This window comes from Leuciscus leuciscus (assembly GCF_965113295.1).
Source record: "Leuciscus leuciscus genome assembly, chromosome: 15".
NCBI classification, from domain to species: Eukaryota; Metazoa; Chordata; class Actinopteri; order Cypriniformes; family Leuciscidae; genus Leuciscus; species Leuciscus leuciscus.
The window spans coordinates 20,271,060-20,291,114 of record NC_138739.1 but is presented as its reverse complement, the minus strand read 5'-3'; the positions used below and the strand labels follow the sequence as shown (position 1 = coordinate 20,291,114).

General features: G+C 37.5%; 1 protein-coding gene and 2 long non-coding RNA genes across 3 annotated transcripts in view; 2 read left to right on the top strand and 1 right to left on the bottom strand.

Annotated features, from left to right (window-relative positions):
• The window catches only part of LOC309475585 (uncharacterized protein), a 518,877-nt gene that overhangs the window by 241,829 nt on the left and 256,993 nt on the right, over positions 1-20,055 (bottom strand). The window lies entirely within an intron of this gene.
• Positions 1-20,055, top strand: part of LOC309475704 — a 164,250-nt gene that overhangs the window by 113,072 nt on the left and 31,123 nt on the right. The gene's annotated exons all lie outside the window — the stretch shown is intronic.
• Positions 14,480-18,322, top strand: LOC309475724. The gene is made up of 2 exons (XR_014197814.1): positions 14,480-15,932; positions 15,995-18,322. It is a non-coding gene; the product is annotated as an uncharacterized lncRNA (long non-coding RNA).

The following is a 20,055-nucleotide window of genomic DNA, read 5'->3' as shown; positions in this document are numbered from 1 at the left end:
AAAATGTATGACAATATGGGCGTGGTTAACTTTGATTGACAGCTTGATTGACAGCTGACAAGGCAGCGCCACGGAGAATGTCAACATAAGAAGCGCCATTTTTTAATACAGTTGACATATAATACTACTGTTTCTGTATCATGAAATGTAGTTTTAAGAGTTTTTCAGGCGAGAATGTAGTTGTTTACAGCTCAAATCTGTGGTTTATTTAAGGATTTATAAAAAATGTATCCAGTTGATCCAGCGATGACTGGGCGCTCGGCGTTCATGTACCCCGCCTGGAATAGCTTTTTCTCGGCTGGTCGTTCTGAGGTTTGCCGCCAATGCCGCAGACTCTGGCGTATCTGTGGTGGTTAAACATGAGATATAATTCGTCTTGTGTCTAATGGGCGATTTTTGGTCTCGTGAATCTATAATTTGTTCCCTGGCCAATCGTTTTGGCTGTGGGGAAGTTTCATAACTTTATAAGCTATTTAACTTTACCGTTGTATGGTTAGACTAGAGCGCTGACTTTGTATGTTTGACTGAATTGTTTGCTTTATTTGTATAGCTTCTTATACCTTTTACTTATACTTTTATAATGGCTAATATTGATAAAACTGAAATTTAACAAAAAGAGACTGGTTGAGTTAGTACAAATGCACATTATATTATAGAATATTTTTATATTATATTTAAAATGAAAAGAGGCAGGTTTGTGTTTTATATTTTGTTATTTCATAAATAGGCAAACGTTATGTGCAGTGAATATAATCAATATGCGTTGCCTGAACCACATTTGTGTGGCTATAATGTTTAAGATTTCTTTAAATGAAAACGGAAAGAGTTAGTATGGTGTTTTATAACATATTTCGTTGCCTAAAATATACACAGAGATAACCGGAGTAGCAGAGCGAGCTGAGTGACGTGCGCTGCGTCAGAAGGTGGGCGGGGTTAGGATTTCCCAAGATTTTCCAAGATGGCGCCGCCCATACCCCCCATAAACGGCTTCAAACCCGTTCTTCAGAAAGTCTATGGGTGACGTCACAGACGCTTTGTCCATATTTTTTACAGTCTATGATCTATATACAGTATATATATATATATATATTTTTTTTTTGTCAACATGTTGCAATATTGTTTCATTTACGTTCATATTTATTCAAAAAATCTTATTTAGTTAAACAGCAGCACGAAATACCCACCTTCGTTTGAGATTTATTTTTAAAAAGAAGAAAAAAAACACTTCTTCAAAACCATCCCCCTTCTGCTTTATTCACAAATCGCACACTGGTTGTAAGGATCTAAAGTTCACTGTGGAATTTAATATTGAGTTTAACATTTTGTTCATGACAACAAATGAACATGAGTTTGAAGTTTGTATTTTGTTTTGCTTGGAAAAAGCCGGCCTAAACCAAAGTAGCCTTTTAATTAAATATTTAGTTAATAAACTTTTATGACAACATGTAAACCAAATGATTTAATCCCTTCATTATCAACACTTTAATAATGCTCATGTCTACAATATTTAAGTGTGAATTGCAACTTCTCTTTGTTTTAAGTCAGTCTCAGACGCTCCTCTCCTCTTAGATGGCCTGTGGGGGGTTTGGAGGGGCAGTTTATCTTTAAAGGCAGTTTATCAGTGGCTTTATCGTGGGGGTGCAGGACAAGGTGATAAACACTCCTCTTTCATATGGAGAGTGTCGGATAGCCAACCTGATGATCGGATTTTATCTTAAAGAGCAGGCAAAGGCAAATTTCCTTTCAGGATAAATCTCTCGATGTGTCCAAATGTAGGCCCTACATAATTATAAATATTGTAACTGATGTATAAGGTTTTTCATAAAAATGTTCAATTGAAGTGCTCATTCCAGTTGTTTCAACTGGTTTTGTAGAGGTTTAGAATGTTTGATCAGTGTGTGTATGATTGTCAAATATCGGGCATTATCTAAACATGAACTTTTGACGAAACTCGTTCATGCCAACTAGAAACGAATGCAAGTGAGCAATAGATACAGAGTGCTTTTATTGTAAAGTGAATTCAACAACGCTTTCGGTTTCTTTTAAGCAACAAAAGCTAAATAATTTGTTGCAGTTTTTTTTTTTTTTTTTTTTGGTGTGGATGACACGCAGCGATTTACAGTATTATCATACAGTATTATCAGCTGTTTGATGTGTTTCTACCCTGAAGGGCGCGCGCAGTGAGGGAGACAAAATAAACTTGCTAAAAAAAGATCCAGCCATACTTGTCAAGTATACCTTGCCATACCTGCGAGAATAGACTAGCTCCAAGATCACACCCATCTCCTGTCCCCCTTCCGTCATTTCTCCCATGAAACTCCAGTAATTTGTATGGCCCAAACCTCACTATATGAATAACCACATCAATATATTATTCCAAGGATGTCCAGTTGCCAGATCTTGTATGAAACCCATCCTACTCACACAATCAACACATCATACAAATTTCAACCCATTTGTGAGCACAATCTGGCAACCTACAACCCAGTCGCGCTGTTGCGCAGGTAGTAGACGCAGGAAGCTGAATAAAGCGTCACTGGTAGAAATGGGAAAAGAAGACTCAGGGCCCTATTTTAACGATCTGAAATGCAAGTATCAAGCGCAAAACGCAAGTAACTTTGTGGGCGGGTCTTGGGCGCTGTTGCTATTATACCGGCGGGATAAATGACTCTTGTGCCCGACGCAAATCTAAAATGGGTTGGTCTGGAGTAGCTTCATTATTCATAGGTGTGGTTTGGGCGTAACGTGAAATAAAGCAATCAGAGCGTCATCTCACATTCCCTTTAAGAGCAGGCGCGCTTGTTCTAAAGCGGATTCCTATTCTATCTATCTATCTATCTATCTATCTATCTATCTATCTATCTATCTATCTATCTATCTATCTATCTATCTATCTATCTATCTGTCTATCTCTCTCTCTCGCTCTCTCTCTCTCTCTCTCTCTCTCTCTCTCTATCTATATATCACACTGTCAATCTATCTATATATCACACTGTCAATCTATCCATCTATCTATCTAACATACTGTTGCTATCTATCTATATATCTCTCTCTCTCTCTCTCTCTCTCTGTCTCTCTCTCTCTCTCTCTATCTATCTATCTATCTATCTATCTATCTATCTATCTATCTATCTATCTATCGTAATAATGTATGATTTGCAAAAATGGGTTTCATACAAGATCTGGCAACTGGACATCCTTGGAATAATATATTGATGTGGTTATTCATATAGTGAGGCGTCTGTGTGTAGATGAGAGAATCAAAGTGTATGCTTGTGACACTTAAAGCACACGCTACACTGACTTTAAACTGTATTTTTTTTTTTCCGGTCAGTGGCGGAATTGTTTTCTAAGGTCCCGTCCACACTACTGCGTTTTCATTTAAAAACAGAGACCTTTTGCTACGTTTGCACCTCCCGTACACACTAAAACGGCAAAAACGGAGAAGTTTAAAAACGCTGCCGACCCGTTTTTCGTTTTGAATCTCCGGAGAGCGTTTTAGTATGGACGGGTCAAAATGGAGGACTTTAGAAACGATGACGCAGAAGCTCACGCTCGGCTTTATGATTGGGTGTCATCAGTCATGGTGTATATCTTTGCTAGCAGTTGTCCAAGTAAATTCAGCATTTTACAATGCTATAACTGCCTACATGCGCCGGAGGCAAGCTATCATTCGAGCGGTCTGTTTCAATTCCTGTGTGCAGCGGCGGTATCGACCGTACATGGAGTAGTGTTGTCACGATACTAGAATTTCTAACTTTGATACGATACCTTGAAAAATATCGACATTCGATACCACGGAGAAAAAAACTGCAACAATATTAAGTTTTTTATTTTTTTATTTAAAGCTAAATATAACAGCTAAATATAATATAACTAGAACATGACAATGAGGTATATTTTACATGAACAAAAATGTCCTGAAGTAGTGCACTTGTTCAAAAGCATTAATGCTGGTTAATACATTAACGTTATTTGATGAACAGATTTTAACGTAAACGTGTGTGCATCACACGCGAAAACAATGCTATTAGTGCTTTTAACAATACAGATTGTGTCAAAGCACTTAACAGTATCAAATTGTAGGATAGAGTTTCAGTAATGTATAATAATAAGATTAAACATTTTACAATACATTTTCAGTTAAAGGCATTTCATTATTGAATTCAAAGATGTCATTCAATAGCTCAGTTTAGTTTAATTAGTATCTGTGTAATCAAATTGATGAAGATATGAAGGCAAATTGCAGAATTAAATACTAATTTTTGAATAAAGTTAAATAAGCACAAGTTAATTTACATTTGACCACAGTTAAAATATTTAACGTTACTTATCTAAGATTTCTCAGTCAGATTATATTAACTTTAAGAATTACGGTGAAAAAACGAGACAACACACAGTCATATCAACAACAATACTAGGCCATCTTGGTTAATGTTTCAGAAATGTTAAAATGAGAAGAGTTACCAACCTCTCTAAATTATTTATATGGATTATTTATATTATATATAATGCGTTTTTCAGGTTCGAAAACGCGAGGTGCACAGCACTGCCCCGATCACACAGAACGAGCAGTGCGCTGCGTTTATGTTGCTCGTCAACCACTGGAACAGCTGTCCAGTCAGTCAAGTAAACGTCAAAAACAGCCTTTTATTAACTTTATTTACTTTCTGTTAACATTGTGGTAGTTACGGTTCGTGAAGTCGTTAAGCTCCTGGTAACCCGCGAGAGCACCACAAGTTTATCCTCCATAATCGCACTCTCCGGGCGTTCAAGCAACTTTCATCACTAAAACGGAAGGCTCGCGAGTCGCAGCAGGCGCATAAACAACTGAAACTGAAAATAGGCGCCTCTCACTTCAAAAAATACGTCAGTGTGATCGGCCCCGTTTACTTCACTTTTGCTATTTAACCAGAGCGAATGAGACGAGTGCGCGTGTGGTGTTGTCAACGCACCTTTGGAGAGAAGTGAAAGTGACAGCTCGGCTAGTATCGATACTTCAGGAAATTAGTATTGGTACCGTTCAGATATTTCAGTATCGATATTTATCGAAATATCGATATTTTTGACAACACTAACATGGAGCGTCGGTTTTGGGTTAACCCAGGAAGAACTAGCGCATGGTGGGATCATTTTATTAATGAAGTATGTGTTTACACCGGCACACGCATGCCCAGTGTTGGTGAATAGTTACGTGATCCGCGTTTTCAGTCGTTTTAATGTGGACGGAGATCAATTCTAATACGCAGCTAAAATGCTGGTGTGGACGGAGATCGTATTCGTTTTAATTCTTCGTTTCTAAATGAAAACGCAGTAGTGTGGATGGGGCCTATAACCTGTAAAACCAGGGAACGTTTGCGCCGGAACACGCCTCCTCTTTGCGCTGAACCACCCCGGGGAGCATGGGCACAACTACCCAGTGTCAGAGAGGGGTATGCAGCAACAATTTTGGCGCCCTGCGGCTGTGAACCGCTCCTCGCGTGCGCCTGGCAAATCCGCCATTACAATAGGAATCCGCTTTAGAACAAGCGCGCCTGCTCTTAAAGGGAATGTGAGATGACGCTCTGATTGCTTTATTTCACGTTACGCCCAAACCACACCTATGAATAATGAAGCTACTCCAGACCAACCCATTTTAGATAAAAAAAAAACAACCAAAGAAATAAATAACTGTGCCATGTAGCCTAATGAGTGAGGAACAAGTGATAGTGAACAGATGAAATAAGTACAAAATTGTCATAAAATTTTGTGCTTTTTAGGGGTTCAAGCATGAAATGCTGAAACCCTATTGTAATTGTAAGGATTTGTAAAACGCATCGTGCAGGACAAACCGTAAGGCCTAGGGACTTGAAACCTGGCCAGATGGTAGGCCTCAATTTGGGGACAACCTATCAGAGTATGACCCCGATTGGCCCATAGGTGGCGCTACAGCAACCAAAAGTTCAAAATCGCTCATAACTCTTAGACCGTTTGTCCCAGGATCAAGTGTCTCATATCGTTGGAATCCTTGGCTCAAGGCGGGCAAAATGGCTATCTCCGATTTGGATGTAGGCAGGGAAAATTTTCTGCTATGTCGAATTTTGTCCAAAACCTACTTTTGCGAACTAGTCCCTGGTTTTTCGCCCGATCGGAACCAAACCAGTCTAGAACAATTCTCTGGACTCTCTAGATCAATAATTATCGAAAAAAGTTGAACTTTGGCATTTGGGTGGCTGTAACGGGGTCATTTAGAAAAGGGGCGTGGCAAAATACACTCAAAAGCCTATAAATCCCAAAGGAAAACTCAGAACTTCACAAAAATTAATGAGCATATGTGTCAGAACATGGTGAGGAAGCATGCAGAGTTTCATGGAGATCGGACCATAGGTGGCGCTATAACTGGCAAAAAGCCTTCATTCTTATTAGGGGTTCAAGCATGAAATGCTGAAACCCTATTGTAATTGTAAGGATTTGTAAAACGCATCGTGCAGGACAAACCGTAAGGCCTAGAGACTTGAAACCTGGCCAGATGGTAGGCCTCAATTTGGGGACAACCTATCAGAGTATGACCCCGATTGGCCCATAGGTGGCGTTACAGCAACCAAAAGTTCAAAATCGCTCATAACTCTTAGACCGTTTGTCCCAGGATCAAGTGTCTCATATCGTTGGAATCCTTGGCTCAAGGCGGGCAAAATGGCTATCTCCGATTTGCTCGCCCTTCAGGCGCCAATTTCGAGTAAATTAATTTTTTTTGAAAAACCTATTTTTGCGAACTTCTCCTAGGTTTTTGGCCTGATCGGAACCAAACCACTGCAAGAATATTCTTTGGAGTCTGACAATCAATAATCATCCAAAAAATTCAAAATTTCAATTAACGGTCGATAAGGGCAACCAAAATATTTGATGGCACCAGGGCCACTTTTACTAAAATGGTTATAAATTGTGAACGGAAAGAGATTTTTTTTGCTAAACTTGGGATACATCTTCCTGAGCTCAACCTGAGATCACTTGAAAAAAATAGCAACAATTGGCCACTTGGTGGCACTATAAAATGGTTATAACTTGTGAACGGAAAGAGATATTTTTGCAAAACTTGGGACACATGTTCATGAGCTCATTCTGAGGTCACGTGAAAAAAAATCATGACAATTGGCCACTTGGTGGCAATATACAATGGTTATAACTTGTGAGCGGAAAGAGATATTTTCGCTAAACTTGGGACACATGTTCATAAGCTCAATCTGAGTTGACATGAAAAAAATCGTGACAATTGGCCACTTGGTGGCGCTATAACAGTGAAAAAAAATCATGAAAATAGCTATAAGCGCACCCAACTGTTAGTCTACTGAAAATTGGCACGCAGTGTCTTTGTCCAGGGTGCCATGATAGTCTATGAGAACATTGGTGTATCTCAAAAAACTCAGTATTGGCACAATGCCTTGAAGGAGCCTGAGAAGTTTCAAGCCAGTGTTTTTTCACAGGAGTGACCTCCTAAGACTCCTGAATCCTTGCCGAGTCCAACAATACCAAACCCGCCCACTTTAGTTACTGTTGCTATGTCTGACAAGCGACGCTTGTCACACTCTCACACCACACCAGTTCTCACGCAGTGAAAAATACATTGCGGATCAGAGAGGAGACTGCGCGCTGACAGACAAGTACTTTTGATATGAAACAAATGGCGCTTTTCCACTACACAGTACCAGCTCGGCTCGGCTCGACTCGACTCGGCTTTGTTTGGTTTTCCACTGTGTAAAAGTTGTACCTGTTTTTTCGGCGAGGTTCTAAGCGAGCTGGGGCAAGCTGAGGCGATACTAAAATGTGACGTGAAAACACGGCAGACTGCTGATTGGTCAGAGAGAATCGTCACTATTCACTGTCTGGCGCACTATTCCGTCTGGCGCATCATTGTACGCGCCAGACGGAGTATCCTGAATAAAAAACAGCAAAAACAAAAACATCCAAAAACAGCATACACTCGATTTCCTCCATTGTCCATTGTGTGTGGCAGCGGATGTATCTCGCGTAGAAGATTAAGTCACGGCAGTTTCCTGCGGCGTCGCTATGACGACCAAGTACTATTGTGGAGGTACTATCTGCAATGGAAAACGGAGCGAAAAGCGAGTCGAGTCGAGTCGAGTCAAGTTGAGTTGAGCTGGTACTGGTAAATGGTGCCAAAAGTCTCACCTTTCAAATGTAGTAATTTTTTAGAGACATTTAAACAATAAATACCGTTTTGTGACTCTTTAATGTGTCTGACAGATCGCTGTAGACTCGAGGCTCAGTTAAAGCTGCTCGTGAACCGATCATCTCTTCCTTCTAGTTAATTTATAGCATTAAAATAAACATGAATGAACATAAAAGGAATGTTGTTTTAAAGTGCTAAGACGTCAGTACACTTTGTTTTTCAAATGTAAATCCTCCAAAATTAATCTACTAACTCTCCTGACTGCTTTGTGGGACAAAATGGCGGATTATGATTAGTCAGATCGCCTGTCAGTCAAACTCCCTGCGAAGGGTCAATTGAGAATCCCCGTGCGCACAATCCTGATCTAATCGACAACTTTGCAGTTGCACATAGGAAAGCACGGAAAATCCCGCTATAATGTAAGAGAACATCTTTTTTATGTATTGATTTTGGACCTAGGCCTAACAATGTGTTATGGTGCGCTGTCACCAGTGTTTTTTTTTTTGTGTTTTTTGTTTTGTTTTGTTTTTGGTGAGCGTAAGCTCCTCCTGATTTTGTTAGTCATCTCATCTCTTATATGCTGTGTATGATCATATCCTGCCCTATTCATGGTAGCCTACTTGCGGACATTGTGTCATCAATGTCATCAGTTGTGTCATCAAGGGGCCCGCCTTTATAATCCTATTTAAGGGCCCGGTGTTGGCTCATTACGCCACTGAATATAATTGTCTAAACTCCTTATCAAAATGACATATTTACAACAAATTTGACACATATATATGGGCACACTTTGAGTACTACAAATAAAAGTGGTGGAGATCAGGCAAGACTGTAAGAAGACTCCAGGCAAAAAGGTGCTATAACTGTAAAAACGCTTTAAAATCATATATTTCCTATGGTAAACTGCCTGTATTGGCTGTAAATTGACTATGTAAAAAATCTATGATGGCAGTTGTTAAATGCTTGCTAAATAATACGTAATGTCTTTTGATGCTTGTGTGCTTAAAGGCCTTAACTGCTTGAACCCCGATAAATGCTGCTTGCAGCTTTAATTAATGTTGAATTCATCAATCTGGTGTACTTTGAGAGTTCAAAATTAAAAGCTCCAACCCATATTCAGTGTGCAAATTAAACAAAGAAAAATTTAACACTTTATATTACGACCCGCAAACAACTGCGTAAGTAAACCGAAATTACGGTGTACGTTTCTGTAATTATAGTGTACTTCCATGTAGGTATAAGGGAACAATATGTTAAGTTTTGGGTAATAAAGGGGTAACAAGCAGATATACAACCTGCAAAGAACTTCGTAAGTAAACCGGAATTACGGTGTACGTTTCTGTAATTATAGTGTACCTCCATGTTGGTATAAGGGAACAATATGTTAAGTTTTGGGTAATAAAGGGGTACAAATATACAAGCAAATTATTTATAATGTATAATGTAAAATAATAGTAATTGTGTTTCATGCTTTTTTGTTTTTTGTTGCTGTCAGAACAACTATGCCTTTTTTAAAAACATTTTCTGCTGCACTACAGTCATTATCACTATAAAATATCACAACCCCCCCATGATCTGACCCAAACTTCACCAAAATGTGTTACTTTGTTGTTTGAGTACACTGTAAAACTTTACTGTAAATTTACAGCGAATTTCCTACAGAATTGTACTGTATTTCCATAATACAGTATTCGGCTGTATCTTTTACAGAACAGCTGTAAATATACAGCACATTTCTGTTTTCAACCCGATAAATTCGTAATACAGTATCATACTGTAAAAGCACTGCATTGTGGGATTGATTTCTTTCGCGCTCAATTCAGTTCAAATGTGACGCGAGCAGACAGGCAAACTTGATTTGTCAGCGGGATTCAACTGAACAGAATAATCATTCCTGTTATCAAGATAAACAGTGTCTGCGAATCTGTGAGCATTTTTTAAGCTTTTGTGAGCTTCGGTTCGTGTTTCAAACATTAGTTGCCTGTGACGCAGCAGAAAATGGGAGACATTAACTTTACATGAAGACGGATGGAAGAATTTGTCATCTGAATAACCTGCGCCTGTGACGATTAGTGGGATTTAGAGTTTGAGAAGATGGAAAATTGTTCAACTGAGTGATACGGTAAGCCAATATATATATATATATATATTGCGTTCGCATTTCTAACTTACGTTGATTTCACGAATGCTTATTTGGTTTGATTTTGGTTTTCTACCGCGGCCGCGCAAACAATTCACTCTGTTCCACCTGTTTACCAAGTAACGTTAACGTTAACTTCGATATTTCACATAATAGGCAACATATACCATGTTATTTGCATGACCTGCTTTTGATATATATATTTTTCGTTTCAGGCTTTGTAATCTGATGACGGTCCAGTGCTAATGTAAGTACTTTTAAGTAGTGTTACAGTTATAGTCTAGCCTATGTGGTAAAAAAAAAAAAAATGCTATCAAATGCTGTCAGTTCTGTGATCGTGCTTTTGAATCGTTGTCATAATTTTGCTAGCACAAGAAAATCCATGTTCCTAATGCTGTTTTCAAATGTAGTATTCCTGATTGCCATGCCATGGTCCTACAACTAACAATTCAAAGAGAAGTTAGACGGTGTTACTGTTATCCTTCAAGCAGATAAGTAGAGATTATTCAACCAATCTCATTAATCTGTAATTTTTTTATGTTTTGGTTCTATTGATCATGGCTGTGCTGTCCTTTTTAAAAATTGTTTCAGGAATTTGCATAGCTGATGTCCAGCAATCTACACTTGCCAGAGAGTCCACGCCTTATTTCCTGGTATGTAAACATTAAAGGGGTAGTTTAAACCTAAAATGAAAAGCCATCATTTACTCACTGCACTGCAAAATATATTTTTCTTAATTAGTGTTTTTTTCTTGTTTCCAGTCCAGATATATAAAATTCTTACATGAAGAAGCATTTAATAGACAAGTAAAAATTGTCTTGTTTTCTGAAAGAAAATGTCAAAATTTAGTGAGTTTATGCTTAAAACAAGCAAAATAATATGGCAGTGCGTTTTAACGTTCTAACCCTAATCAATTTAAATTTTTAGGTGAAAATTTTAATTTATAGAACTATGAATAGATAGACAACTACATCGAACCACAGTGGAACCCACAATAGTTATTTTAATTATTAATATTATTTATTAATTCATTTTATTATTATTTTTTCAATTACAGGTCAATCTCTAAGCAACCAGTGCTGGACATTACGTTTGGAAGGTCAAGGTGTGTGTGGAAAGGATCACAGCCTAACTTCATCACTGGCCTGGCAGCGCTGTTTGCCTCCTCCTATAACTTCAGCTTGCAGTACCAGGAAGAGGCAGCACCTTGAGTTTGTTCAGAGGTTAGTCATTAGCATATTTGCCATTCATATAAATATTAGACTGAATTGTGACTTGTCTTGACAGTATTTATTATGTTGACTACTGGTATGAACAATATGGCCCTGGTTTCCATACTGGGCTTAGCTTAAGACAGGTCTAGGCCTTAATAAAATTAGGGTATTTAAGCAGCTTTTATAAAAATGTCTAATAAAAAAATAAAAAACATTACTGGTGTGCATCTTGAGACAAAACAGTGACAGTCACATATTTCAGATATGCCAGTGCAAGTTGTTTTCAGTTGAAGGATTAGTGAAAATTCTGTCATTAATTACTCACCCTCATGTTGTTCCAAACCTGTAAGACCTTCGTTCATCTTCAGAACACAAATGAAGATATTTTTGATGAAATCTGAGAGGTTTCTGAACCAGCCATAGACAGAAACATCTTTGTAACTTTCAAGGCCCAGAAAGCTAGTAAAAACATTGTTTAAATAATCCATGTAACTACAGTGGTGCAACCTTAATATTATGAAGCGATGAGAATACCTTTTGTGCACAAAAAAACCCAAAATAACGACATTATTCAACAATCATCTCTACTCTTTCACGTCATTCTCCTACGCTGTTGACGTAGTGTAAACAGTGTCAAGTCACCTTCATTTATATAGTGCTTTTAACAATATAGATTGTTTCAAAGCAGCTTTACAGTGATAATAGGAAATTACAGTAACATAGATTGTTTTGGCTTTACAGCAGCTCTAGAATAAAGTTATTAGATCGACTATTTTTGACTGTCAAAATGCAGGCGGACACAGTTTCCGTGAGTTGTTCAAAATCTTTCTTTTTAGTAAACTCTGTGTACACAAACAATGTTCTCAATGCTGGAGTTCATGTGTAGAGTCTCTGGTGATACTGAGAGCACAGTTTCATGTTGTGTCGAGCCTTCTTAGTGTTTTAAAAAATAGCGATTTTTGATGCTATCATAGTCGTGCCACAAGCACTCCCATTCAAAAGGCAATTTGACCGAAAACGAAAATACGGTCAAACTTAAAAGTGGCGTTTCCATCCTAATTATGCTTTTAAACGAAGGTTTGCCTCGGGTAGATTAACAAAAAGACCCTAGGTTGCATTTTGGCAAGAGTTATCCTTTAATACACTCCGGCCCACTCATCCTCACAAAACAGTGTAGGAGAATGACATGTAAAAGAAGAGATTGTTCAACAATGTCGTTATTTTGGGGTTATTTTGCACACAAAAAGTATTCTCGTCACTTCATAATATTAAGGTTGAACCACTGTAGTTATATGTACTATTTACCAATGTTTTTACCACCTTTCTGGGCTTTGACAGTTGCAATGACATTGATGTCAATGGAGGGACAGAAACCTCCCAGATTTCATAAAAAATATCTTAATTTGTGTTCCGAAGATGAACAAAAGTCTTAAGGATGAGCAATAATGACAGAATTTTCATTTTTGGGTGCAAACATGCATTTTAGTCTGGTAAATTTCATGTTTAACATTATCATGTAGTCATGCATGCAATAAACATTGCAAGGCTTGCAATTAAAGTTAAATTATGTCTGTCACAAAGGTTTGGGCTGGATTCTGGCAATGTGTGCTCTACATAAACAGAGTCTATGGCTGCCTTTCCACTGATATTCTGATGGGACCTGATGAGGGGATGATATTAAAAGTTGTAGAATAAAACTTTAAATCTGGCAACCCCACTTCCAAAAGTTTAGTTAGTTGACAGTGCGCATGTAAACAGACACATTGAGTTGATGTATTTTAACCAGGGCAGAAAAAATATCAGTTATTGATCACAACATCCAACATTGCATTTTTTTTCATGTTGTTCAGTTTTATCCAAACAGTTTAGTCGTCAAAACCGATATCTGGTTTTTATTTACACATCTTTTGTGCTGTCTCTCTTTGTCAAAATATATAAACTCAGTCCATAATATTTCATTGTTTTTTTTTTCCCTTTCTTTTCTGCCTTTTAGACGATTTCTTGACATCAATCCTGAACGTGGATCAAAAACAAAGAAAGGACAAGTAACTTCAAAGAAAACTGGCCAAGTTGTGCAAAAAAAGAACACTGTAAGCCTACAGGTGTCCTCACTTCTGCGAAAACTTGAAGACTTTGAATGGGATTTCGTTTGCACTTGTATGGACTTCAAAACAGAAACAATTCACTGCCATTATAAAGCTTGGAAGAGCCAGGACATTTTTTAATATAACTCCGATTGTATTCGTCTGAAAGAAGAATGTAATGTAGACCTAGGATGACTTGAGGGTGAGTAAATCATGAGCTAATTTTAATTTTTGGGTGAATTATCCCTTTAATTAAGTGCTAAGTGTTACCTGTTTGTTGTTAAGTGTTAAAATTGCATTTTATGTTTAAAAAAAATTCAGCCAACATGTTCACAGAAGGCAATTTTCTGATCTTTGCTTTTAACCAAAATAAATGTTTTAAAACCCAGAAAATGTTGTTTTCTTTTTCATAGTGTGACTACTATACAATTTATTGCTGTAGACAAGTTTAATATTGTAAAATTATGTGGTATGTACTGTATTTGGTAATTACAGTGGAGTACTGTAAATGCTGTTTACTGTACTAGTGCTGTAAAAATACAGTATGTGGCTGGCAACCCAGCTGCCAGTATTTTACTGTAAATTTACAGTACAACGTTTTACAGTACAATACTGTAAATTCTGTTTACAGTACTAGTTCTGTAAAAATACAGTATGTGGCTGGCAACCCAGCTGCCAGTATTTTACTGTAAATTTACAGTGAAAAGTTTTACAGTGTATAGCCTACTGTAGAAAAGACAATGTTTTATTAAGATGAAAAAGTGTTTTGACATTTTTTTGTAAAATAAAAGTCAGAAATTAAATGGGATCCTTTATTGTATATTTACTGCACTTATCCTGTAACTACACAGAACAAGGGCGTAACAAGCGCCACTTTAATTTACAGCCCACAGGAGTTACACTTACCTTGTAACTACACAGAACAAGGGGGTAACAAACACTACTTACTATGTAACAATACGAAACAACACTATTTGCACAGTAATTACAGAGAAAGGTACTCTTATAAAAAAAAAAAAAAAAAAAAAAAAAAACTTTTAATTACACAGTATATTTGCCCTGACATTTAAGTGTCATTGCAATACAATGTGATAAGGTAAGTACTAAGTACTACATGGTACGTTCTAAATTAAAATCATAGCAGAAACTATATATTTTTTTTGGCTTAACGTTAAGTAGTTTAGTAAGAAAAGCCAATAAATAGCATTGCCAATGTTTTTCGAAATCAGCTGTTATAAAATTGTTTCATATTAAATTTTTATCATACTGTGCTTACATACAGCCATATATATATATATATATATTACAACCCACAGGTGTCAAAATTACCCTGTAACTACATTGCATAAGAACATATTTTGCCAGAAATGTGATAAAAACGTTTATATACAACAGACGTACAATTTTTGCCTGGAATATATTAACAGAATAGGTACCTGTTAGTTTTAAAATAATTACATTATAAATAATTTGCTTGTATATCTGGTTGTACCCCTTTATTACCCAAAACGTAACATATTGTTCCTTTATACCTACACGAAGGTACACTATAATTACAGAAACATACACCGTAATTTCGAAGTTCTTTGCAGGTTGTATATCTGCTTGTTACCCCTTTATTACCCAAAACGTAACATATTGTTCCCTTATACCTACACGGAAGTACACTATAATTACAGAAACGTACACCGTAATTTCGGTTTACTTACGCAGTTGTTTGCGGGTCGTAATATAAAGTGTTACCAGAAAAATTCAAACCTTTTTTAGTAACAGTGTCTGTCTACATTACACTACTACATAATAATAGTTATAATATTAGTCCCATTATAGTAATAATAGCCATATATTGTAAAAACAAATGCACTGAAAAATAAAGGAACCTTTCATTATTAGTTTTGTACTAATTTCTATACATTACAGATGTGATTGGGCCAGCCCAGTGTCAATCAAGAAAAGAACCAATGTGCCGCTGATCTACGTGTGACCTACGTGTTTAATGAAAAATGTAAAAAAAAAAAAAAAACTAATGCTGACTTTATTTCTTTCTTTTTTTGACCAATGTATTACAACGGCACTAACCCAGCGCCGCCAATTGAGCAAAACAAAACGAATGGGCCGCCGATGTACGAGTTTTGTGGGCCGTTAAGACAAAGACAAAAAAAAATAGCCTATTAGATGTATTGGCCCAAAAAGTAGGGCTGCAGCTATCGATTCTTTTTGTAATCGATTAATCTAGCACTTTATCGATCGATTAATCGAGTAATCGGATAAAAAAAAATTAGTGTGTTTTTAAACAACCAAAACAAATAATGCATAACGAAAATGATGTGGCTGTAAAATAATCAAGCATTTGGCTTTTATTTCTCAAAAAAAGAAAGAAAAAAAAGAGCTATTTATTCCAACTCCAACATTTGGCTCCAAAACTAAGCCTATTTATTGTACTTTTTACCCATTTAGTGTTTATAAGTACCAGTGCCAACAATTATATAACAATACAGTTAAGTCAACTTTATACTGTAAAACATGTATAACATGTAAAACTATGAATACAAACTTAAATAGTAAAGGCCATTTGGCCTTAGTTTTGTCTTCTTAATGCAACATTACAAAAAAAGGATTGCACCTTCTGCAAATTACCCACCGGAGAACAAAAATAAATTAAATGAATATAAAATATCAAGCCAAACAGGTACACAATGTATACAATTTATAAAAAAATAAGTGTAGCTTTAAAAAGGGGAATGTTTTATTGCAAATATGTTAAAAAGAACAGCATTTTGTTTCTCACTTAGGCTAGCTGAGGTATATATTAGCACGTTTTGTAGTATTATATTTTTTTGTTAATTGAAAATGTTCTATGCTCAATTACTTTGGTAGCCGATTATGTCTTCCCCAAAAGTACGAGTGGATTTGGAGAAGCAGGCTGGGGAGTTTCATTTTTTGTTGTTGTCTGTAACTATTTGGCAGACGTGACAAACAAGGTCTCGCAAAGACTGCAATGCAATATTTGTTCCTCCATCACGTACCGGTGTATACAGTGAATGCATGCTGAAATTATTGTTGCGTGGCTACATAAAAGTTTGAGCATATGTGATGCATTGCCGCAATTGGTCTGACTGGCGCGTGAGAGAGACGAGGGTGCGCGTGTGTGTGTGTGTGAAGGGGTTCTTTTTTAGGCTATACTCTCTTGCAGTTGAACATGAATACATTTACTACTTTAAAACATCAAAGCTAAACATCATATCTAGTCAAACCGCATCACGACATCACTACAAATACAGTATGGGATTAAAATCAGCGAACATCAATGTAGGCTTCGGCACGGGCGGAAATATTGGCGCTGGGTTAAAAAAAAATGCGGGGGACAGAATCTTGTTTCAGCGACGCTGGAAGGAAGCGATCCCAAACTTTATGGACATCTTTACTCTCCCAACTAAATTCAAAATGTATCACGCGCTATTGTGCTTCCTGAACACTGAACAACGGCCCGTGTGAAATCAGATCCCTGCGCGTATAGTGCGCGTCATAGGAATTTAACGAGGCTTCGAGGCAGAGTTTTTGCCTCGAGGAATTTTTGTAATCGAGTAAATCGATGAATCGTTGCAGCCCTACCAAAAAGCACGTCGGCCCACCGGGCATCTCCTAGCCTACATGCGTGGACGTCACACTTTAAATCCTACCTGTTGCCTTTGACCATCCACTTATTTAGCTGCTGGCGCATCAATTGACATATCTCCATCTCCTTTTCCCTCTTTCTTTTTCGACTCGTACCTGCTCGCTCAGCGCTCACGGCGCCCCCGCCTGCTTGCGATATTACTGCTCTCTATGTCAAAATTCTATGATGGAATATGAAAATCCTACTCTAGCCTGTTAGTCCTCTAAAAAGTTATAACATTGAGGAAATGCAGAAATTATTTAGAAACGCACAACAGCAGCTACATAGGCTATAGATTTAAATAATAATAATAATAATTACCATCGCTTTAGCGCCCCCCTGGTGCTGCGCCCCTATCCGCCGCATATAGCGCATACCCACTTTTTGCGCCAATGCCGGGGAGCGCAAGTGTATTTCTTAGTTAACCGACGTGCGTCTGTGGAGGGAAAAGTCGGCTTTGCGCGGGTGCAAAATAGTAATGATACATGCGTCGGTGTACAGAGTCAATTGCGCTGGGTGCAAGATAGCGCCCTCGGTGGTAAATATTTAACGCAATTAACGCAGCATCCGTTTTTTTCCATCATCTTTTGGCTGGTGTTACATTATATGATGCGCTTTAATTCATTCAAATGATTTTAAACCATTCAAGCCGAGACAAATTGACTCTTTTGGCTTGAAGTTGAACGAACACTAACACACGCAATTATGCCGAAATGTCCGTTTTGTCGACTATCCTCATAAGAGCAGACTGAGCAGTCTGTCAAATTAGTTAAATAAAGTCTTAAATGAAGGCAAAGAGTTGTGAGAGAATGAGATGTGTGTGAGATCCGCGTTTGTCAGCAGCGGCTGGTTTTAAAGGGACAGCAGCCAATAAAGCTTTTTATCAGTGAAGTTAAAGGTGGGGTAGGTAGGAATGGTCTAAAAACTTCTTTTTCAAATTTGTTTAAACTTTATGTATATATCAATACATAATTAAAATGTAAGTACTCTGAAAAAGAAAGTATAAAAATCGAGTGTATGTAGACCTCTCACGACTGTTTTAAAGACAGCTCATTATTTCCATTCACTCCACCCCCTCCCTTCTGGGCTCCTTCCAAAGCCACGCCCCCAAAACACATGAACGTGTGACTCCGACCGCTGAGCTGGAAGATGCATTATTTACCTGAGACCAGAGCCATAGAGAGAAAGAGTTGCGACACTCCCATAGACCTCCGTTGTAAATAATGGCGGCGCTTTTAACCGCCTACTTCCGGGATTTGAAGATCGGAATAGTTCCAAACACTGTCATTTTGGCGTTGGACACCATTCACTTACATTGCTGCGCGTCGAGTTGTTCCAGAGTTAAGTTGTTGAAATATCGACCTCTTTTGAATTGTCAACTGTCTATTTTGTATCAGAGGCCCTTTGCGATGCTTATACTGGTCTTCATTTGTATATGCACAGCGTAATTATTTATATTTTATGTTGGTTGTTTCAACCAATTTTCAAGCACTGCCTGCTAGCTATAGTTAGCTAGCGCGACTTCAGACCAGCATTTATAGCAACTTTTATTTAATTACATTTTTTGGGATATACTAACTTTTCATTATGTTTTATTGTCTTGAGTGAAGCGGCTTGTGAGAACAATGTTGGACCTCTAGGATTGTTATGGCCATCACCAGTCCTGTCTGTTTCATGGATCACCTGCCCCTGGTTTTTGTTTTTCTTGTTCACACACACTCACACAAGCACACATTTTTGTTGTCTGTCATTGTTTAATAAAAATGTTTTATTTGAAAACCTTCATTTGTATCAGCAATGCTTAAATTCGTTTTTAATCTGTTATAGTTTTGATAATGTGTATGGCTTAATATTAAAATAATATTCTTAGTCTTAACATGATAATGTTTCACATTGTGGTCCTGGGGGTGGCCACTTTCATCAGAAGAAGTGAGCTAAGCGAATTCTGAACGGACCGCCACGGCAGACCTCTTTGCGTGATCACAAAGGTAGGCTAATGGCTGAATCAAAATTTATAAGCAAAATCACGGGAATCAATAGCCTAATACAGCCCAGTTGTGCTAAAATAAATATCATGAGACGTCCATCATCAGATGAATGATATGGAAAAGTTAAGTTAGAGCCGCTAAAGCCAGTGCTACTACCCATGCGAACATGAACACTAAGCTTTTCCCTCCAAAAATATAGCCTAAAACTTGTCTCCAAATGCAAAACTGACATTAACAAAATGCAATAATGCAATAACAGCTGAAAAAGTACTTGGGTGTGTGTTTTATTTTATATTTACCGTTCAATAATGCAATCGCTGCTGTCTGTCCCATAGAAGAACATGACAGCCAGCGTATGTTTTGGAACTATTGGGGCTTACATAAACCACGTGACAGCCATAGCGGCGACATCAAAGAGTGTCACAACTCTTTCTCTCTATGGCTCTGCCTGAGACGAGTGGAGAGGAAGGAGCGCAGTGCATGTAGTGACATCATGTCAGAATCACATGTAATAAAAAAAAATCTAACTTTTTCATTATGAATATAAACAAATAAGATGTATTTTAGTACTCACTATCAAGCTAGCATATCGATATTGGTAAAGTTTAAAATATATATTTTTTGATTCGCTAACAAGCTAGTTATAACTATAAGGCAAAGCTAAAAACAGGTTGCATTGATACATGTTTTTTAAAATGTCTTGATTACAGATAAACAGAGTAAAATACACTCAAACAACACCTCACAACTGCATTGCAGACACAAAATAACACACACATACAACACAGTGTGTACGACACACACAGA